Source organism: Peromyscus maniculatus, chromosome 5 (assembly GCF_049852395.1).
Source record: "Peromyscus maniculatus bairdii isolate BWxNUB_F1_BW_parent chromosome 5, HU_Pman_BW_mat_3.1, whole genome shotgun sequence".
Taxonomy (NCBI): Eukaryota; Metazoa; Chordata; class Mammalia; order Rodentia; family Cricetidae; genus Peromyscus; species Peromyscus maniculatus.
Window position 1 is genome coordinate 109930487 of NC_134856.1, and position 24342 is coordinate 109954828.

The 24342-nt window shown below is 42.0% G+C and overlaps 1 protein-coding gene across 3 annotated transcripts in view; it reads right to left on the reverse strand.

The window, feature by feature from the left end:
• LOC107399584 (uncharacterized) overlaps positions 1-24342 on the reverse strand; it is a 330418-nt gene that overhangs the window by 15532 nt on the left and 290544 nt on the right. For 2 of the 3 annotated variants that reach the window (XR_013051531.1, XR_001576284.3), the window contains one exon: positions 8013-15488. The exons of the other annotated variant lie outside the window; for it this stretch is intronic. The gene's annotated coding sequence lies outside the window, so the exon portion shown is untranslated. Of the gene's footprint in view, positions 1-8012; positions 15489-24342 lie in introns of those variants that run through there. 3 annotated transcript variants of the gene reach the window in all.

Consider the following 24342-nt stretch of genomic DNA (forward strand, 5'->3'; position numbering starts at 1 on the left):
TTCCCTATGCTTGGTGTAAGCACAAAAAATTTAAAAAATAAAAGGCAAACAAAACCTCTTGAGCAGGGACTCACCCAGTGCCTGCCTGTCTGTTAAGTAACAACTTCTTTAAACTATGGGCTGTGACCTCAGATGGGATCACATAATTAATGTGAGGGTCATGAAAAGTCTGGGAACAGTAAGTTTTCTGAACATGTAACAACAAGAAATGAACTCAGAATCATATACATGGCCAATCCAAGTTGTTTTTAGTAATACGGTGCATCACATGGCTTCACTGCAGTCTCAGCTCTGAACACACAAAGGTCCACTCTCCATTCTGCACACCACAAACAAAAGCTACTTGAAACACCTCAGTCCAGATTCCAAAGAGTTGACAGTTATGAACTGCAGTGTTTTTTACTGTACATACAAAATTTCCTAGTCTTATAGGAACAAATTGGTTTAATTATTTTTTTGAAAAAAGACTTTCAATATCTTCCTACTATCATTTCTCAGCATATAAAACACATGCCAAATTAGTACCTCTTTGGGTTTGATAAGGCTAGAATGTTTGATTTTAAAGATTGTTGTTTGAGGGTTAGGAGTAATAGCTGATCTAAGAGTGCACACTGCTCTCCCAGAGGACTCAAGTTCAATTCCCAGTACACTCATCAGGCAGCTCACAACTGCCTATAACTCCAGCTCCAGGGCAAGCAATGCCTTTAATATCAAAGGGCACTGAACTCACCTACACAGCCACACACATATACACAGAATTAAATACAAAATAAGCCTTTTTTAAAATTGGTGTCTGAGTGACTAACAAGTTCCATGACTTCTGAATTTGTATAATGGAATTTCCAACAATTTGTGAAATTAGCATTACATATTTATATGAGAAGTATTTGGTATTGATAAATACAAAATTAAGTATCAATAAACTCAGGAAAATATTGAAGATGCTCACCACACAGGATCAAATGCTCGGCCAAAATTTAATTCTTTTTTTAATATTTATTATTATGATGATGACGATGATGATGATGTGTATGGGTGTTTTATCTGCATATATGTCTATGTACCACAGAAGACAGAAAACAGCGGAACTGAAGTCACAGATGGTTGCGAGTCACCACTTGGGTGCTGGGATTTGAACACAGGTCTTCTAGAAGAGCATTAAGTGATATTACTTGAGCATTGATCCATCTCTCCAGCCCCAAAATTTAAGTTTTTATACAAAACTAAACAAACATAGCCATCTCATTAGATGAAAATTGCTTTTATCTTTAATAAATGGTAAAGTTGTATATACGACAAAGAACTGTTTAAAGATAAATTTCTTTGTGATCTCTTATCAGTGTATGTTTCATTTGTACATTAGTAACACTGATCACAGGTCAAGGCAGACCCTTCCACTGTACATCTATTATATATTCCTATATACAAGGGGGTCACATAGGAATCTCTCACACAGAAAAAGACAGAAAAAAAAAAAACCCATTAAGAAGCCCTGACGGAAGTCTATAAATCTGTTCCCCTAGCTAACAGTGAACCGAGCGAGGGCTTGGCTGAGAAGATTCTCTAATAACTTAGTTTGGGTACAGTATCTAAAACTCAGCCTTTTGCTCCAGCATAACAGACACTCCACATTTACATGTAGATGAATTAGAAGGTCTGTGCTGTAGCTACCCAAAGGCTGTGGGAAGGCCTCCCTTGATTTTTCAGTGTGAAATTAGAAGCTGACAATTACAATGACTAGAGAACTGGCCACACTTTGATTTTCTTGAAAAATCATCAGACCTACTTTGGAATCTAAAGATCTTGATTAACTCAGATCTCTAAATTGAACCTTCAAATGGATCCCTTTCATAATAAGGACACATAGATGAATTGAGTAGGTGACATGCTCAGTCCGTTCAAAGAAACAGGAGTCCTGTATTTCCATGCTGTGCAATCACAGAGTTCAAGCCTACTGTAGGCCGACCACTGCAATCAGAGGTGTTTTTGTGAGTACAGGCACAAGACTCATTTTATTCACCCTCCAGCATATTCATATGGTTCTTGTCCTTTAAGAAGCATCCAGTAGGGCTGGAAAGATGGCTCAGCAGTTAACAGTACTGACTGCTCTTCCAGAGGACCTGGGTTCAATTCCCAGCACTCACATGGCAGCTGTCTGTAACTCCAGTTCCAGGGGACCTAACACCCTCACACAGACATACATGCAGGCAAAAAAAACTAATGGTCAAAAAAATATAAAAAAAAATAAAGCAAATCATGGCAGCCACTGTATGGACTAGCTCCCTATGGAGGAAACAAGTTCAGACCTTGCAGCATTCAATACTGGTGAAAAATCATAGTGTCTGCAAATATATACATCTAAACAGAATTCTAGACCTGAAAGTAAATAGACTATATACCTAGATAGACTATGAAACAATTTACCAGCATGATATCTAACAAACAGCTTAGATCTGATACCTGAATAGAATGCAGGATAAAATTACCAGAATGACATGAAAAAAAAAGGATACTCAGAATTGGGACGACTGTGTGATACACACTGCAGTGTTCATAGTAGATGGTTCACATGCCAAAGACTAGATTTTCCACAGGAAAAGCGCCATCAATATGCATCTACTGTGCAATGGCCAAGACAGTATAAAAGCCGTTTGCCGCATGATCCTATAACTAGAATTATCATTTAGTGGTACAGATGCAGGAGCATTCAAATTTGTTCTTGCCAAACACTTGAAGAAACTGATGAAAACTCCTGAACAAGTTTCCTAGGCTCAAATGCTGGCTCTGCTTCTTATGAGGGGTGTGCCTTCTTCTAGCCAATGCCTTCTCCAGAGCTAAGTCTCCTCACTTGACAGGCGGGGATAAAGTAATAGTTATTCCACTGGGATGGTGGAAAGTTGGCACATAATACCCAGGAAGTTCTTTCCGGATTGTAGGGAGAGCAGGAAGCCCTGGGTCCTTATTAATGCTGTTGTATCTCTGTGATCTAAGTAAAAGGTTTATCTCGAACCCTGCGGCTGCAATACCAAAAGACCACAGCCTCCACTGCTCTCTCTCTTTAATGCTGCTTTGTGGCATTGCATGGATTTCCCATTGAAAAGGGAACTGGGAAGGCTTGATGGGTGAGTTCATTTGGAGTAAATACTAGCAGGCACTGGATCCCATCTGTCTCCTGCAGGGAAATGAAATGACGGCTCTAGACAAGCAATAATGATTGCTGGGAAATCCGGGAGACAATCTAATTTTTGATTTTCATATTGACATATCTGTGGAGTCATGGGCAGGTGTGACATTGTCACTTCCTTGCGTAGGTTCTCCAGATTTAAACCTATGGGCACTTCAGCACTGTCCTACAGAGGTCACTCTACCAAGAATCACTTTGAACATGAAACACATTATGTCTTTCTCTACTTCCCAAGTCCAAAAAGAAAGAAGGAACATGGGATAAAACCAAGTTTTAAAATCCTTAGTTCATGCTGTACAAGAAAAGATGGAAAATACTTTCTTATTACACGTTAAAAAAACCTCTCTTAAAATAGTACATTCAAAAAGTTATTTCATTGTCAAATAAATGTAAATTAATTGAACAAAGGGTGTCATGTAAGGAAAGGTCTGAAACTCAGTCCTGCTTTCTACCATCCATTCTTGTGTGTCCTTCCATCCCAGTCTCTTTCTTGATCTTTATGATTCATACTTTATGATTCTCCCCTTTCTTGCACTTTTTGTGCCTCTTCTGAAATACCCCTTCTTTCATCATTTTCACTTGGCAGAGTTAATCTGGTGGCAGTTAATCCCACGCAGTCGAGATCGGCGCCGTTAATCACAGTGGAGGATAACAAGCCAACCCACCCTCACGTGTCTGCCTTGCTCCTTCAGGAAGGGTGGAGATTTTGCTGACTGGTGATCACGTAAAATGGAAGTGACAGAGTGCGAACTGCCAACGGAATCCAGCTTCCAGTCCATGAACTGCCAACCAAATCCAGCTTCCAGTCCGTGTGCTCACATCACTGCTGTCCAAGGGAGCCTTGGCCCTTCCTCGGTGAAGACACGGGCCCAAGTTCCCATTGTGTGTTCTCCTGCCACAGCAGTGGGAAAAAAACGGGTGTGTATAAATAGTTTCATGGTACATCACATTCTGAAGGGGCTCTTACTATCTGCATAACATGTAAAATACATGCTCCCATATATGTAATAAAATGTGCATGCACACAGTCACATATAGAAACACAGCAACTTTATATTCAATAAAATTTTGAGTGTATTCTATTATTTTATAAAGAAAATGAGATTCTCAAATTTTATTTTGGTCTGATAATGCATTCTAACTATCATGAAAATGGCTGAGTTGTACAGGGAAGGTTTTACCTAGCATATAGAAATGTTTTTCCTTGCATATTATCATTGTTTTTTTTCTACACAAGGATAACCACCAATATGTCAACTTTTCAACCTATGTTTATTTTTAAAGGCCTTAGCAATTTTGTCTTCCATTAAACTAAAAGAGATCTTCAGGGCATTTAGTTTAAGTTCTTTTCCTGTATATATGTGTTGACCATAGAAGAAACTTGGGGACATTAGTCCCTTAATATGAATTTGACACAAAGCTGGCTCTTTGGATACAAAAATAAACAGTTCAAGCAGGCAAGATGGTTAAATTGGCAAAGGCCCTTGTTGCCAAGCTTGACAGATCCCCAGTACCCACACTGTGGAAGAGAAGTAACTCCCACAAGTTGTCCTATGATCTCCACATGGGCCTGTGCTGCACCGCGTGCGAGAGCACACACACGCGCGCGCACACACACACACACACACACACACACACACACACACACACACACACAGTACTACCTTGCCATTTCAGCACATGAATTTGGCATTAGTCTGGGGTACTCATCTTTGTATCTGTGGAGTGAAGGATCACTCTCTGTCTATTTGTCTAGCTTTCCTAGGTACTAACCCTGTTCACTCCACTTGCTAGCACAGGCCCACGGGTGGCCTGTGGACTCTCCAGTGGCTGAATGAATGGGACTGATCCCACTTCATCTTGCCTTGTCCAGGTCATTGACCCCAATTTTTGTAATGAATCACTTTATAAATGCATTTGTTTTAAAGTAATGCAGAGAAAAGACATTAAATCTTTCTGGATGGTTCTTCCACTGGTTCATAACCTACTCTAAGAGCAAGCTGTATAGGCCACTTTATGAAGTGGATTGTTTAAAGTAGGCTAAGGGTGGCACTTCTGAAATCATTTTCTAGACCCCTTTATTTATCCCAGCCATCTACAGGAACCCGTATCTTGTTCCTTAAGCACCCGATTCTTTCATCTTGGTTTCCTTCTGTCCATCCCTCCTCCAGGACCTCCCATTACAGCCTTCACTGTGACTGGACATTCTATGCCACAACCAGACCACCACAGTTTAGTTTATTTCCTAAACTTTAATAAACTACTAAGGTTTACTCATTACTATGGTTTACATACTGACTGGCTGTGTGTCCCCAAGGGTCTGTGTGTCAAGAGCATGTGTAAGAGGTGGCAATACCTTAATATGTGGGGTCAAGTGGGAGGCCACTAGAGCAGAACCTGTCTGTCACTCTCTGACTTCTGTCTCTCCAAAAAGTCTCTCCTGCATATCACCATGACACCATCCATCATGAGGCCCTCACCACGGCCAATTTTATGCTTTTGAACTTCCCAGAACTGTGAACTAAATAAACTTTGCGACTCAACTTAATAATACTACCCGAGTGGGACAGGTGAGTAGAGCATGGACTCGGGGCCAGCTCGTACACATATCAGAAAATGATGATTAAGACACTCATTCAGCCAGGTGGTAGTGGCGGCGCACGCCTTTAACCCCAGCACTCGGAGGCAGGCAGATCTCTGTGAGTTTGAGGCCAGCCTGGTCTACAAAGTGAGTACCAGGAAAGGCGCAAAGCTACACAGAGAAACCCTGTCTCGAAAAACCAAAAAAAAGACACTCATTCACAAGGCAATCATTAGCCAGAAACAAAGACTGTGACATGGAGTTAAGCAGACCTCTGAACAAGTACAAGAGCTGAAATCTCATGGTATGGACATTATTATGAAATTATCATTGCAACAATTGAGAATGTGTTTGAAAACAAGAAGCTAACATGTTCTAGTAGACAAGTGGTTTTATGTTCTACAGTGAGAACCGCCAGTGCCCAGGCCATGCTCTAAACACATGCTTCCAGCCCCTTCTGTGAGCCCAGCTACCAGCAGCAGAAAGCATACAGTATTCCCATCCCTCCCATGGAGTCACATCTTTTCCATGAACATTCAACAGCTACTCCTGGGCAAACCCACAGAATCTTTTATCCAACAAGCAAGTTTCTAATTATAAAATCCCAGGTACTATGGGAAAATGGGGAAAGAGAAAAGGAGAGACAGAAAGGGAGGCAGGAGAAGCCAGGCAATTTGACAGGGCAGGGGGAGGAGGGGCGTGAGGTAAACCACGGAAGGAGAGTTTAAATGAGGTTTCTTTAGAGGCAGAGTTTTCTAAGAGATTGCCTAATTAAAACTGCTCAGTGAGTAGCATAGTTTTCATTTCTCATACGGTAGCAATTTCGTTATGAATGCCATCCTCAAAGCAAATAAATACTTACATATGCTCCAAGTCAGTGTACATAGACAAACATCCATGCACATGTTCACACACAAGGTTTATGTGACACACAGGGCCCCAAATCAAGTCATGTCAAAAGCTTGACTCCAAAGTAGTAACTCATCCCTATTCTTTTTCTGTCTGCCTCTGGGGGAAAGCCCACATGCGGTATTAAAAGCAGAGGATTCCCTGAAATCACAAATTCGTCTCCTATTATCTGTCACTGCTGCTGCCCAGTCCCCAAAGGCAGAAAACTGCACTGGAGCTGGAGGCACAGTAGAGGTAAATCTGGCCCTAGGAGGATGCTCGCAATTGCTCTCAAAATGTTTTAACCTCATGCCAACGGGAAACAGCCATATTCTCAACCAATTTGAATTCCCCCTGTTTCTGGACATCTGCAGTATAAGATTGATTCTGCAACTCTGTACCTTTCAAGAAAACCTGAAAAAAAGAAAGAAAAGAAAACCCAACTGCAACAACATGATCATAATAAACGACAGCACCGGCAACAGTTAGCAGCTCACACTATTGTGCCAGGCACAGGAGACACAAAGTTACCCAGGTTTTTCTTTAAACTTCACAACAATGAGGCATAGAATATTAGCAGAAGTAATAGCATTGCCTATCACATTTTAAATATTTACACACAGCCACTCCTGTGTGTTTAAACATTAAAGCTAGAATCCTAAAAATGTCATCAACATGCTTTGACACAGGAAGGCTCACTATGACATTAGCCATTTATTCATTTGAAACTAACTTATAAAATATTAAATACAAAAATCATCATCACTCATGACACAACTAAGAATGAAAATTTTTCTTTTAAAATGCTTTTTTGGGGGACTGAAGAGATGCCTCCAAAGTTAAGCACACTGATTGCCCTTGAAGAGGACAGGTGTGGTGTGTATGTGTGTGTGTGTGTGGGGGGGGTTGATTCCCAAGACCCACACGAAGGCTCCCAATCATCTGCAGGCACCAGGTATACATGCAGTGCACAGACATATATGCAGGCAAAAACACCATACACATAAAAACAATAAACTAAAAAAACTTTTCAGGGCTTGGGAAATGGATCAGTTGATATATCAGGAGCTTTCAACACACTGAGTTTGACTCTCAGTTCAATTCACAGCAGCCATGTTAGAAAATACAAGTTAAAGGAAAAACTGAGTATGGTGGGAAATGCTTGTAATCCCACTACTGGGGAGGTAGAGATAGGCAGAGGAGCCGACCAGGTGAATGAAGGCTAATGAGAGATCCTGCCTCGTAGGAGGTGACTGGCTGTCTTGGGGAACACCTGGACACACACGCATATATGTATAATTACAGTTTTGCATGATTTTAATGCCTATTGGATCATAGAAACTGGGTTAGTGTCTCATCATACAGTCTAAACTTTCAGAATTAAAATAATAAAAGTGTCTAGCAGCATAATTAAGCATAGCTACATTCATAGAAGTTGATTCAAATTGTATAGTTTGCTGGGGCTGTGTTATAGTTAGGTTGCTGTTGTCATGGCAAAACACCATGACCAAAGCAACACAGAGAAAAAAGGGTTTCTTTTACTTACAAATCTCAGGTCACGATCTATTATTACCCATGGAGGTAAGGGCAGGAACTCAAGGCAGGAACCTAGAGACAGGAACTGATGTGGAGACTACAGAAGAGCATTACTAGTTTCGTCCCCATAGCTTGCTTGAGCCTGCAGCTCAGGACCACCTGCCCAGTGGTGGTACCACCCACAGTGAGCTGGGCCCACATCAACCATTAATCAAGAACATGCCCCCAACCCCAACTTGCTTGCCCATAAGCCAGTATGCTAGAATCATTTTCACAGTGGAGGCTTCATCTTCCCAAATGACTCTAGCCTGTGACATTGACAAAATACTAACCAGAACAGGTTGCAATAAGAAAAAAGCCCACCCTAGGTAGCCTTGATAAACAGAACTGTGTGGTTTCACAGCTCAGAAGGCTGGACATCTGGGGTCATGGTATACACAGTGTTAGCTTCCTCCTCCAAGGGCTCACTGCTTTGTACACAGCCATTTCCTAACTGCCTCTTCCCAAGGTTATCACTCTATTCTCAAAGCCCTCAGCCCTTCTCTCCTTGGAAGGGCACTTATCATGTTGGAATAGGACTTCCTGGCAACTTAATTTCCTTAAAGTTTCCGTGATAACTTAACCACATTCATACTGTGATGTGCTAGTATTTGAGACTCGCATACAGGAATTTTAGAAAATCACAATTTAATCCAGAATTTTCATCAATAGAACACATCAATTTAAAAAAAATACACAGTCACATTATCTCTGTGACTCCACTCAGATCAGTGCTCAGCTCTGAGGAACAATCCCACATCTGATTCTTACCTTGCATTTCTTTTCCTTTTGTCTGTTTTGAAACGTGGTCTCACATTATTCCTCATGCTGGCCTAAAACTCCCTTCCTGGCCCAGGTTAGTCTTGAACTCTTAGCATTCTTCCTGTCTCAGCCTCCCAAATGCTGGGATAACAGGTGTGTATTAGTCAATACACCCAGACTTGTTACATCAGTTGATAATATTATCAAATGTATTTGCATGGTGTGAAAAATCTTACTTTAATCCCTAACAAAAGTCATTGAAAACAATAAATTTCCTTCTCAAGGACAGCCTGAGCTTTAGCTCCTACAGATTTTGATATATTGGATGTACATTATCATTATTTCAAAATGCATTCTAATTTCCCTTTTGGTGTCTTCTTTGACCTACGGGTTATCTGGAAGTGTGTTGTTTAATTTCAAAATGTTAGGGATTTTCTTCATGGCTTTCCATTATTAACTTCTAATTTAATTCTGCTATTGTCAGAGAAAACACTGTGCATGATTTCAATTCCTTTTAAATTATAAAGACCCGGTTAATGGCTCAGCATATGGTTTTACATTTGGAATTAAAAATAATAAAGTTGATAATGGCATAATTTAGCCCAGCTACATTCATGGTGGCCAAGTTGATTCAAAATATCAGTCATTTGTGTTAGTGCCTGAGTGAGGAAAGACAAACTGAAAAAAAAATGTTTTTAATTAGGTGAAGGTTAGATTACTTCTCATGGGAAAATGAATAAGCAATTTATTTTTAGGGGCATGAGTATTCTTTTCACCCCAAGTATTGACTAAAGGACAATGAAATAAATATACTCCTATGTTAAGAGTCACACCATTTTTTAAACAAATGCTAATCATTTACTTTACCTTTGGAAATCAAGTGATGGGAGCTAGCAAAGATTAGCAAAGCAGAAATTTAACACTTATACTGTCAGGAACTGAACAGCACTGAGAGTTCACATCTGTAAAAAGAAATGACCAGCAAAAGAGGCTGTCTAGACACAAGATTTATTATGTTACAAGTTATGTACAATAAAAATATAAACATTTCCGCCCAAACATTTCCCAATACATCACAGGAGAAATGAGCATTAAAGCTCCACTTTTCTATTCCTAAAATGGGCTATAACCTAAAAGTATTGAAAAACTCAAACAAAATAAATACTTAGCACTGACTATCGTACTTTAGGGAAAAACCATCGAGCTAAGCACATTTCTTTCCAGTGCTATTTAAACACAGGATTCCGAGGTAAACCTTATTTAGATGAGTTTCTAGTCAAGGATTTGACCTACATAATATAATTTGTGTAAATCAAAAAGCCAAGCAATATCCTTGAAGGAAGAGACTAAAAATGGTTTAAAATTTTTCAGCTTGGGGATAAACATGCACTAAAGAAACATAAATTTTCACAAATACTTGGCACCAAACAGCTCAGTAAGAGAGGACATTACAGGTCTAACTCTTAAACTCTGAAAGTGTATTTCTGTAAGTGTTGTTTCAGCCACAGTCATCACAAGTATTCAGCAGTTAGTAGTCACCTCTTCAGCGACGACTCCATGGATCCAGCCCTAGATCTACTACTGCCTGCTGGCAACAGGCTATGGCAAGATAGGAGCAGACAATACACTGGCTTGATTGTGTTCCTACTGGTACAAACACTGCTTTGACAAGCCTATGTTTGTAAAAATTTCCCTTTCCAAAGATGTTCTGGAGCAAGGCACAGTGGCTCATGGCTGTAACCCCAGCACTCAAGAAGCTGAAGCAGGAAGATCACCGAGAGTTCAAGGCTAGCTTGGTCTACACATTGAAACCCTGTTTCTAGCAGGCAAAAATGCTTTCTGACTTTCTTACAAAAATTCTAAACTCAAGCCACCAAGCAACCTCATCCACCAGGTCTGCAGCTGTACCTTTTTTAGGTATTATATTGGATTTTCTTATACAGTTCCCTATTAAAATGGTTTAAATGCCAAGCCAAGCCTTGGGAAACAGAGCACACTCTACCTAAGGCATTTTATGGCATCTGGCATTGGGATCCACACTGTAATGAAAAGAAGAAAGTAGCTTGAAGCTCTTTGTCCTGGAAAGATGTTTTTCTTTTCCTTCTATTCTGTATGTGATGCTGCCGATGGAAGACATGGTCTACTGCATGCAAGCAAACACCCTACCACTGCCCTCACATGCTCACACCTCCAGAAATTAACCCTTACTACAGGAAAGAGGGGCAAAGCCTTCTGTTATTACAGTCCATGAAATATTATTACCGCAATTTTTATTTTCATAAAACTAAGTTTTAGAGTTGGCCTGGAGGAATTAACCCATCTTTATGACCAGTTCCTGACAAAATGACAGAGAAGAATGGCTTTCCTTCAGGTGCGCCATCCTTAGCAGCGGGAGCCACTTGGCGTTGAGTGCTAAGTATTCAGGGTGAAAAAGGCATCAACCATTTCCAACAATCATGGCAAAGTCTTCCAGCAATGACGAAAGGCAGCTCGTTGTTTCACTGGGAAATTTCTTTTAATCTGAAGTGTGTAAAGGATTACAACACAGCAATCAGCTAATAATCATACACAGCCTTATTAAAGTGATCCCCATCACCAGGGCGCAAGTCAGGGGTCATTCCGCACAGTCATCTGGATACCAGGAAGTAAAGATTTAAAAGCCAAACATCTAACAGCACTCTAAATCACACTGGGATGGAATGATAAGCGCCTAGAGTCTGCACCAGGAGATCTAAATTCAAGTCCTGCTCAGTCTTTCTATCGTTCACAGAAGCTGCCTAAGGCTCGGTATTCTCATGGCAAACCCTACCTTACCCAGTAATTGTATTATATTAGATTAAACATGTCAAACATTTGACATAAGGCAAAAATACCATGTTTACTAAATAGACATCTGTACTGCTATCTAGAATAAAGAATTAGGAAATAATTTTAAATTAGGCTCTTTTGTTCATGTTAACATTGAACTACACAAAGTAAAAACTCCATGTAATGGTCTTGGCCTATTTTGGTTATTTTTGTTTGTTTTTGTTTTTGACAGGATTGCATTTTGTAACTCTAGCTAGCCTAGAACTCGCTATGTAGGCCAGGCTGGCCTCAAATGGACTTAAGGCTTTTAAATACCAAACTAAGTTCATTTCTAATCCCCAAGCCCCTGTGTGTGTGTGTGTGTGTGTGTGTGTGTGTGTGTGTGTGTGTGTGTCTGTGTCTGTGTTTTTGTCTGTCTCCAAGCTCGCACATAGATGCTGAATCAATTTCATTTCTAATCCCCAGCCCCTGTGTGTGTGTGTGTGTGTGTGTGTGTGTGTGTGTGTGTGTGTGTGTCTGTGTGTGTGTCTGTGTCTGTCTGTCTCCAAGCTCGCACATAGATGCTGGCCTTGGACTCAGTATGTAGCTAGAGATGACCCTGAACCCCTTACCTTGCTACCACACTTCTGAAGTGATGGGACTGTATATGTGCACCTCCATGCCTGATTTATGAGATTCTCGTGACAAAACCCAAGGCTTTGCACATTCTACACCAGCATTCTACAAACTGAGTTACATCTCCAGCCCCCAAATATCTCTTTAAATCTAGACTTTTCAACAATGAATCCTAATTTTGTCAGCCATAAAATAAACTACCACTATACCTTTAATAGCATACTGCTTTTTTATAATGTTGGTTTTGTTTTCATATGGGGGCTGAAAGCAACACTGTATTTTTAATGCATTGATCACATACCAGAACACATTTTTATGGCTTTTTCAACATGAAGACTTTAGCCATGGTGATATTATAAGGGCAAACACAACTCATGCTGAGTTTACAGCATTATTAGCAAAAATGAGAAGAGTGACCAAAATACACGGTGAATGCCACCTGGACCCGAAAGTGATGGCTCCTGAGTGTCCTTTGTTGTAAATCCTCAGGGGCGGGGAAACAGAGTTGGTACCAGAAGACTAAAGATGAGGAGAATAAAGTCCCTTATTTCAAGACAATAGGATAGAAAAAGAGAAAGGGGGGCCCACATGACACCAGTCTTTTGACTGTTGATCCGGGACAAGATCTTGGAAGAGTGTTAAGAGAATGGGCTGTGACAACATAGAAGAACAAGTGTCAGTCCTGCCAGAGTGTGTTGGTTCTCCAGGGACAAAGCAAACTTGATTTCCTCCTCGGACAAGGCTAGCAAACTGGCAGATGAAGGAACTGCACTGGACATGATGTATTTGGGCTTCAGTGGGGAATCAGACGACGGCCCTCTTGACAACTGGAAGCTCCTGATGTAAAGACATGTGCTGACTGTGTGGGCAGTATGTTAGGCTAATACAGGTGAGCCAGGATGCTGTCACCATCTAAGTCAGTGCCAGCCTAGGGAAGGTCCCCAGAGGCAGGGTTTTGTCCTCCATCCTTCTGCTCAACGCATGAATATTTATTATATTGCAGATTGCCAAACAAAAACAAGTGTTTGTATGGCAATCCATTCCCCTTCCCTATATGCCTGCTCAGACAAGAATCTTCACAACAAAGTAAAAATGTGAGAACATTTTATTTCCCTTAAATATATTTTTTGGGTTGATGTTGTGTGTGTACACACATATGAGCGTCCATGTGCCATGGTGCACTTGTGAAGGCCAGAGGAAGTCACTTGGCTCCTTCCACCACATGGGGTCTGGAGATCCTGAGGCTTGACCTTGGCAGTAAATGCCTGGTCCTGCTGAGCCATCTTGCTGGCCCTTTATTTCCCACTTCACAAAAATAAATAAATAAATTATATATATAAAAGGAGCCCGAGACTTACTGCAGAGAGATGACTCATTGGATGTGACAAAGTCCCAAACCAGCAGAGCTGTGATTTAACCTCAAGCCTCGCCTCTTCTGACATTTCAGCTGAAACCTGGTACAGGAAAAACTACAGATACACAGGTAACAGGGTAAAAGAAAACTGACAAGAAGCAGGAGGCATTATCTGAGAAGTAACTTCAGTTAGGGGCCCAGGGTGCCCATAAAGAATCATTTTGTCCATCGATATCTTGAGACAGACAACTCACTATGATTTATGAGACAGTCTAGTCGAACCAAGCTGCACTATAGATTCAGAACAAAAAGAATGATCGCCCTCCTTTCCCCCAGTTGGTCACAGGCCATCTGAGTAAAGAGACTCACCCATCATATGTGATAGTTAAGGTCCTTTCTCACACCAATGGTCCATTATCACAGTACAAGGCTAAATGGTTTAGGAAATGTATGTTGAGAGTCCGTGCTCAACAACCGGCCATGTAACCTCTGACCCCTGGAACAGATCCGCAGCTCTTGAAATGCAGAATTCCAAGTTGTCAATCACTAGTCGGTGAGAATCTCTGGTGCACTGTGGGGAAGTTCTCAGTCACTAGAATGACCACCTGCATGTTTTCCCTCAGGGAGTCGCTGCAGGCTCCCAGATCACAAAGGAAGCAGCTGTAAAAGATGTAGCTTTGTTTGGAATTCAATATGGGGATCCCAAAGATAGTTCCGACCTGAAGGATTACAAATGGTGACACTGTCCCGGCTCCCAACTCACTAGAGCCCTTCTTTATTCATCTCTTCCGATGATTTGAAGGAGAATGATCTGCACGGGCTCACATATTTGACTACTTGGTCCCCAGCTGGTGGAACTGTTTGAGAAGGATTAGGAGGGTACTACCTTGTTAGGGAAGATATGTCACTGGGAGTGGCCTATGAGGTTTCAAAAGACTCCTACTAATGCCAGTGGGCATATTCTTTCTCGCTCTCTCAGTTGTAGATCAAGATGTAAGCACTCAGCTATACCTTCATGGCACCACCATGAACTCTAACCTTCTGAAGCTATAAGTCAAATTAAGAGCCTTCTTTTTATAAGTTGCCTTGGTCATGGCATTTTACCACAGCAATAGAAATGTAACTAAGACAGCCTTCTTGATGAAGTTCTAGCATTCATTATATGTTCTCTTTCTCTCCTAAGTACTCGGGGCAAAACCTGGGGTCTGGTGTTACAGAAGGAGAGAGAATCATGGAGGGCCCATACATCCAGGACTGGGAAATCCTCAGGAGTGGTCTTTTTCTTGTTCTCACCCTGACCAGGTGCTACCAGGCTTGGATCTGTAAGATCCAAGGCAAGAGATACTCTGTCCAAGCCAACCAAATGGAGGGGAGTGGCAACCTACCAAAACGGCACAAAACGGAAAGGGGTCTCCAAATAGCAAGGGAAATCCACATTTAAGCATATGTTGTGCTTCCTGTGCCAATAATATCCAAGCTTGTAAAAGTGCGCATGCCCTCTGGCATTCAGACGGGATCATCGTGGTTTGACTTTTATGTCAAGACTCCTTCCCTCCAACTACTTCACAGCCACCACAGTTCTCCTTTACGGCATCTCAGCTTCAGAACGTCTGTAAAAAAACCACCCTCGGTGTCACATGTCATCGTTGGCTCTTCTCGTGTTAAGACATCTCCCCATCTTGACTTCGGATTCTTCTCACAGGCTTTCAGCTTCCCAGCTTCTGTGAAGGGCACCAAAGCAAAACTCATGAGGTAAACAGGCTGCCACCGAGGGGGCTGTGGGGAGGAGCTAGCTTAAATCAACACTCGCCCTTCTGGGGCGTCTAGGGTTCGTGGTATTTTTCCAGGAGCTGCTGTATGACAGCGGCTACCTACGGGAGCAGCTTAGACACTTCCTGCTGGTGGCATTGCTGCAGCCTGTACCGTGTGCACAGGAAGCACCAGGCACGGCATCTGCTGCCAGCACAAATCTTCAGATTAATGAAACTCCCAACCAGCGCAGCAGACGCGCCCACAGCTTTCTCCCCTTTAATGTTATAGGAATGCATTTCAGACCTTGAGTTCATGGCCTGGATCATTTCATTTATTTTTTTTTAATGGGGGAGGAGAGTAGAAGCTTAATTTTTCCTACCAAGACAACATCATATTCAGACACCAGCTCGGGGGCCATGTGAGAAGGATTTCTGACTATGTCATCAAACAAGAAACCTCATAGAGACTCTGGGCTTGATGTATTTTTTCCACTGGAAAGAAGAAGGGGCAGGTTGTAGTCACTGGGTAGGAGAGAGTTGGGGGAGATGTTGGGAGAGATGGAGGTGGCATCTTTCAAAGCAGACTTAGAGAAATCGCTCTCATATATTCACACCCTCAAGTCACTAGGCAAATAAAGATTTTTACAACTGCAGCTGAAAGCGGTAATGAGCAAGCGCATAAGCACTGAGTATCAGCACACCCCACCAAGAGTTCTCTGAGCCATGGCACCATTCTTGCTCCAGATGGCATGGAAAATAATTTATAAATGACAAAAGTTCAATGAGTGGATGGCAGCTGTTCCGCTCCAGCTCTCTGGCCACCCACTTCAGTAGAACTGAGAGCTTTCAATCAACTCCTGCATCCCAGAGGGCCTTCAAACAGCATCAGAACATGTGTACAATATGTTCTCAGAAAGGAGCTGGCCAAATATGAAAGATTAGAAAATCAAGTGAAATAAAAATAGAAATGCATACTGTTTTCTCCCCAATCCACAATACCAAGCAGGGACTGAGAACAAAGGACTTTACATTGTCTTCCTGTTTTGTTTTTACTTCCTTCCTGTATATTCACTGTTAGAGAAGTATCTAGAACTTCAGCAGTGTTATTTTAAGAACAAACAGTCAATATTCACTGATCTTCCCATCTACTTAATCAAACAAAGCTTAATATGAAGGCATCTCTACCTAACATTGGGTCAATTGCTTTTTTGAAACATAAACAAAGGCACTCCCATTTTTCACTTCAGTTCTGAATATCCAAGTTTTTTTTAAAAAAAAAAAGTATCACTTTGGACTTGGTAAGGTGCTTGCCAGCATGCATGAAATTCTGGATTCAATCCCCAGCATTACATATATCTAGCACAGTGGTACATACCTGTAATCCCCACACTCTTAAGATGGAGGCAAGAGAATTAGAAATTCAGGGTCATCCTTGGGTATATAGTGAGGTGGAGGTTAGCCTGGTCTATATGAAACTGCCTCAAAAGAAAAAAAAATGACTCTAAAAAGTACTGTCTTGCAAAACAATAAACCCCGGGCCCCTTCCCTTGGGAAAAGTAGCTCAGTTGCTATTTAAGTCTTAGGGAATCACTTACACAAAGAGAGAAGAACTAGCTTCTTTAATTAACTAACTGTACTAACTAAAGTTGCCAAACTATTTTAAAAGCACACTGGCCTATAAAACAAATGCAACCTAAACAATCTGCCAAATTTGGAAAAGGCAGCTGTAAGAATGGCAGAGGCAGGAGGCAAGGTTAGAATTTAAAGAGTGAAAATTTCCAGGCTAGGAAATATCACTGATGTCCATCTGCCAGACTGACTCTCTGACACCCGTTTTGATTGAGTACCAAAGCTTTCTAGTTCTGGTCCAGGCTTCAGAGAAATGCAGAAAGATGATAAACAGGAGCCTAAGATTGCATCCCTGGAGGCATGCACCCACCCACAAACTGCTGCTTTCGTCTCTTCCATAAATAGATCTCAAAGGAAGGCTGCTGAGGCTCTATGAGGTGACATGTTTATCACATGCCCCGAGTCAGTTAAAGAACAAAAAGGCTTGTCTCCAACAGACCTGTAATCCCAGCACTCCAGGGACTGAGTTAGGGAGATTATGAGTTTGAGGTTAGCCTGTACTACATAGTGAGTTCCAGACTAGCCTGCACAAGTCTCTAACAAAACAAAATTAAATTCATATTAAAACCTACACACATAAGGCACAATTTTAAATTAAGATGGCTGTAACCAAGAAAGATTTTTTTTATTTTTAAATTGTGTGTGTGTGTGTGTGTGTGTGTGTGTGTGTGTGTGTGTGTGTGTATGTGTGTGTGTGTAATGTGTTTGATTATGGATGCCTGACTGTGAGGGTACACATGTGGCAGTCACAGGACAACCTCTGGGAGTTGGTTCACTCCCTTGTCCCTTTTGGGGGGCAGTCTGTCTTCTTTCTCCCACTTGGCACACTCTAAGCTTCCAGGAGATTCTCTTGTCTTCGCCTCCCATTTTGCTCTAAGATAATACGACTATGGAAGAGCCGCTGCAGGCAGTTGGTTGCTGGGTCCAGGGACATGATGGGTCACTAGGCGTGTGCAGCGAGGCCTTCGCCCACTGAGCTCTCCCAAGCCTTGGTTTGATGTTTCGTTCTGTTTTCACAAAACACTTTTTAAAAATAACCCGCAGTAGTGGACAACAGAACCATCCTCCAGATTCACAATGTCACCAATGGCCTTTTAATGCCTTGGAGCTAGCTACATACTTGGTCATTTTCTGTTAACCATGGCTCTATTTGTTCAGCGAGGAGTGAAAAGAGAGGAAGAGAGGAAGGAAGGAAGGGAGGGAGGGAAGGAGGGAGAAAGGGAGGGAGGGAGGAAGGGAGGAAGGAAGGAAGGACAGGAGAGAGGAAGGGAGGCAGGGAGGAAAAGAGGGAAGGAGGGAGGGAGGAAGGGAGGTAGGGAGGAAGGGAGGGAGGGAGGGAGGGAGGGAGGGAGGGAGGGAGGGAGGGAGGAAGGACAGGCAGGGAGGAAAAGAGGGAAGGAGGGAGGGAGGAAGGGAGGGAGGGAGAAGGAAGGAAGGACAGGAGGAAGGGAGGCAGGGAGGAAAAGAGGGAAGGAGGGAGGGAGGAAAAAAGGGGGAGACAGACAGACAGACAGACAGACAGAGGAGTGACAACTAGGCTCAGAGGCACCAGATCTAGAGGAGCATCAATTTCCTTGCAGTGTTTCAGCACACACATCCCCTTACTTCCTACTTGGTACTACTGAGAACAAATCAGCAATGCAGATCAGAGGTTTTTTTTTTTTTTTTTTTTTTTTGAGGAATCATAGGCGTTTGGACATGTACCCAGAGCCTGGGAGCGGATAAAAGAACCTGGCAAGCTTCAAACTTATGCTAAAGATACTATGAGGATTAAATTTCATACCGAAGAAACTGTGTTCACTGCAAAAAGAAAAAAAAAAAAGCCACTAGTCAAACACATTATTCCAAACTTGGGACTAAATATATTCAATAACGCTTCCAGAAAACACTGAGCCATTGTCTCCCTTCTCTGCCTTAAGGAACTTGGACAGACAGCCACCAGACAGGCAGCTGAGTTCCCCATGGCTTTCAAGGGTGATTTTCTATAGGACCATGCCCTGACTACAAAGAGACTTTACACAGCAATTCTGTAACTCAAGACGCCCTGAGTGTGCACCCTCTGCTGAATTAGTGTGAGCTCGAGGCTACTGCTTACCAGATCCACTTGCCAAAGACACAACCAAGCAAAACAGGGGTTTAGGGAATACACGCAACAAACCGGTAACTGCCTAGAAGACAGGCTCAGAAGCAATAGAAAATGGTAGTGGCCAACATAACTGTACATGCTCCAGAGCTTCCAAAGTATGGTATGCATATCAGGTCCCCTTCTAGCTACAGGATCTGACTCCCAAATGTGAAAAATCCATCCAGATAACAACTAAGCCAAATAAAAAGATAACTAAAAGCATATCATTAAAATGAATCTGATCATCACTGACCATTACTACTTTCTGTAATGGGGAAAATGGTGCGTATCTCAACTTCTCCCCCTGGCTATCCCAAGTATGTGGCCTCTAGACACTTGAAATGGGACTCTGATAATTGAGGACCTTAATTTTTACTCTATTGCTGATGAATTTCATTTCAAATTTAAAAAAATCAGATGCCATTGGCAACTACTATATTGGACACAAGGGCCCTAGAAATCTAAATCAGAATTTTTTAAAATCACCTTTAAAGCCGAAGGTGTAGATCAGAGCACTTGCCTAGCATGTACAAGGATCCTAGATTTGACCTAATGTACCACCCTAGATCATCAGTGAATCCTAATGGTTCAAAATTATTTCAAAATCAAAGACAGAAAACAAATTTGGAATTAGACCAAACTCAGCAGGCTCTCAACACCATAAAAAACACCATGGTATTATGTTTGAATATGAAATGTCCCCATGGGCTCATATTTTAACATTTCCTCCAGCCTACAGCCTACCTGGAGGAAGTGCATCATAGCCAAGCCCAGTTCCAGCCTGAACTTCCTGTCTCCTAATCAACTAAGACTCAAGGAGCTGCCTCATCTTCTTCTGGCAATTGCATCTGCAAGCCACTGTGAACTCACCCATGCCTTCAAACCATCAAACTGTGAGATCAAATACATCCTTCCTCCCCTAAGCTACTTCTTTCAGGTTCATAACAGTGACAAGACATAACCAAAACACACAATAAAAGGTGACATGGGACAGCAACCCAAAAGTGTTTGTACTTTAAAGTATTACACACCTCATTTCATTTTTCATAAGTTGAAGTATTCTACAGATGACATTAGGATCTAAAGAAGCAAAAGCAAGGAACTGTTTGAAAAAAAGGAATTGGGTCACTTTATGAGTACTTAGGGAGGAAAAGCACAATTTAAAAAAATTCTTCTGGCTGGAGAGATGGCTCAAGGGGTCAAGAACACTGGCTGCTCTTCCAGGAGAAGATTCAATTCCCAGCACCAACATGGCAGCTTGCAACTGTCTGTAACTCCAGTTCCAGGGGATCTGACATCTTCTTACCAATGCACATAAAATGAAATTGAATTGAGCTTTTAAAAAAATCCATTTCACTCGGTTAGCATTGTCTGGCCTGAATTTTAAGAATGAGATGGTAGAAAGGACCCCTGTCTAGCACTTAACAGTTTGCATTCTTGTACCTTGACAGACATAACAGTGAGATGATTCTGTCAGGTGTAAACAGTGTTCTCACACCTCTACCAATGTGTGCCTTCGTTATTATCCAACATTTAATTAAGTCACAACACCAGAAAACATCTGGTAGTAAACTTTAGCACATGCACTGTACACCATGAATGGCAGAGTGCTGGAGCCCTAAATGGTAGCTCAGGCAGAGAGGGTGGTACTGAGAGGAGCAGACAGTGCAAGCAGCCCGGACTGAGGGACAAGCGGGCACCACTGGACTGGGCGCCGCAGCTCTCCTTTGTGTGAGCATGAGGTCAGATCTTGCAGAAGCAGGGTTTCCTTCTCTGAAGGTGGGACTAATCAAACTGACCTAACGCCAAGTCAAGCACAGTTGCAGGATTCTGCAGACAGAAGCGAACGAGAGTCCCTTTCCTGCCCCTGTTACTACAGGATCATCTTTAGTAATAACAAACAATAGTAGTTTGAAGCAATCACCACCTCACTGCCACTTCACGAGACTCTGTACAGACAGACCCTATCCTAAAATCCAGTCTGTAAAAACTTCTTTATCACACAGAACAAGAGGGAGTCTTTGATTGGTCTCGTGTGCTCGTGGACACCAGGGCATGGCTGTCTTGAACAATCACCCCAGCAGTCTTTCCCATCACTAGAAACAGGCTCTTTCTATTTCTTCACACATTGTCAGACATCAGCTCAGTTTTGCAAGAGAGATGAATGAAACAAGAAGTTCATGTAAGTCATAAGTTCTTTAAAACAACAACAAAGAATACAACCAGCTACCAAGGCCGTAGGGAATATCTAGTCAAAGCCCTGCTTTTGGTTTTTGAAGCCTCAATGTGGAGAAGACAACACTGTCTGTCCCAAATTTCTCAGACTTCTACTCCAAGGCTATTCCTGTGTTAGGACATTGCATCAAAAGTTGACATCAATATTGACTCAGAACTCAGTAGTCCTGTGACCCTCCGGCTTGCTGAAGATGCTACTGAGTGAAATAACAAAATTACAGCAAATTATGTGTATACACACAAAAAAAATGCATAGCAAGCACAATCTCTTATTACTGCATTTAGATTCAGGCTTTATTTAAGCTGGAAGTAAGTGGTCCAGGTCAGTAATTTGAACTCATAAAACAATGGAAATCTTTGAGAAAAGTAAGTGCATGTGTATACACACACATACAGAGAGACAGAGAGACACAGAGAGAGGAATGTATATACTCTATAGGATTAAAAATTAATTTAAATACTGAGGATTTATTACTCCAGTTTCTCAGCAGATTACTGAGAAATTGTATCACTTCCCTCTCCTCTTGCATGCAGCAGAAATCTAAAACTGCATTTGACCTGCCCTGAAGCTAATATTCCTCCCACAGGCTGATTCCTTTAAAAAGCACAGAAGAAAGATGAGCTGCCCAAACCCAACAGCTTATTCCCATATAAATATGACTAATGAAAAATGTAGAAAAGCATTGGCTGAAACACATTTCAGATATTATCAATATGTTAGTTTCTATTTTTCAGTGCTTCCAGTTACCTAAGCCAACTGAATTGGCTGGCCCTTCATCTCAGAGGGAAAAATTAAAAATAGTTTCACATAATGAATAATTATGGTGTGCACTGGTAATGTACATGTCTGAGCCTTGACTCTTCTTCACCCCTTCTTTGGTAAAAGGTTCCCAAGTGTTCAGGTTACATTAGCAACCTGAACTCATTTGCTGAGATCTTTCCCTGAACTTCAGATGTTATGGGCCATTATGAGTGTCGGCCCAAAGACACAAGCCTTATAATCAGAATTCTATAACTGGTAGCTGAATGTAGTAAGTTTCTATTTATCTTTGTAAAGTAAGTGTTTTATGCCACAAGGTCTGTGATTGGGAAAATTACGTGAGAGAATAGAGGCAAACTATCCTTTGGACAGTATGAAAGCCAATACCCATAAAAGTGGGCAATAGCATCACATCAGCTATAATAGACAACCAATACATGTACAGTTTTTCTAGTTGCTTGGATTGAGTTCCAACTATTCAGTTTAGGCAGTCCTTATACCTCAGCCTACCAGGTAGCTGGAAATACTTGTGTCACTGGCCTGTGAGATAGCTCAGCAAATAAATGTACTTGCAGCCAAGCTGGAAGACTTGAGTTTTATCCTCAAAACTTGTGTGGCAGAAGAGAAAACAAACCACTTGATACAAGTTATCCTCAAATGTAAACACACACACACACACACACACACACACACACACACACACACACACACACACACGGTGGGGGGGGGCGCTAAATAAATGCAGAATTACAGGTGTCTATTATTTCATTTGATTTAATACTTCGTTTTGAAAACAAGTAAACCAAAGCTTTCTTTATGGTATTTTCGAACTTTGTGGGTTGGACAAACATACTCCACTAAAGATGAGCAACACAGGTAGGGTGGTACGCCTTTAATCCCAGCACTCGGGAGGCAGAGGCAGGTGGATCTCTGTGAGTTCAAGGCCAACCTGGGCTACAGAGCGAGTTCCAGGAAAGGTGCAAAGCTACACAGAGAAATCCTGTCTCAAAAAACCAAAAAAATTAAAAAATTTAAAAAAAAAAAAAGATGTGCAGCACTGGAAGAGAGGAGGTCAAAGGGCAAGTGAGGACCCCAGCATAAAATAAAGACTCTATTCAGTCTCTGCGAGCCCCTATGAGCCCAGGTTAGCTGACTGTGTGAGCCTTTCCATGGTGTCTCTGACCCCTTAGCTCCTACACTCCTTTCTCCTCCTCCTCTGCACTCTGCGTACATGTTACAGCTGTGTAGCGTGGTCCTCTTAGGGGACTCCTAACAGTGGGAACAGGGGCTGTTTCCAAGTCTTTTACTGGCTTTGGGGGCCCTACTGCTGATACTGGGTCCCCTTGCCCAGCCTTAATACATAGGGAGGTGCTTAGTCTTACTGCAACTTGATATGCCATGTTTTTTTTTTTTGGTTTTTTCGAGACAGGGTTTCTCTGTGTAGCTTTGCGCCTTTCCTGGAGCTCACTTGGTAGCCCAGGCTGGCCTCGAACTCACAAAGATCCACCTGCCTCTGCCTCCCGAGTGCTGGGATTAAAGGCGTGCGCCACCACGCCCGGCATATGCCATGTTTTATTGATACTCATAGGATACCTGACCTTTCCTGGATGGAGATGACAAAGGATTAGGGGGTGGGAGGGGGGAATGAACAGAGGGACTGGAAGGGAAGGATGGGGAGGCTACAGCCAGGTTATAAAATAAATAAATGAATTAAAAAAAAATAAAGATTCAAAGGTAAGGATGGCATGTTCTAAGAGCAACAGTGGAGAAACCCACTTGAGTAGCTATAAATTAAACTAGGAAAGGCAGTAGGGTTCAGCCTAGATCTTCACGGAGAAGTAGAGGAGATGGTGACAGTAGCGCCACCGTTGTGAATCACGGGGGCTTGGCACGTGCACACCTCAGCCTGTACAAGGGATTCATTTGGAAATCACGGCTGGTAACAGAACACTGCTCACCTAGGACAAGCCTAGTCACACTAAGAAAGGCCGAGCTGATTCTATCTGCAGAGACTGAGAGCAGACAGATGCAGACAGAGTGGTGAATCCCATAGAGGACAACCCAAAAGCAGTGTG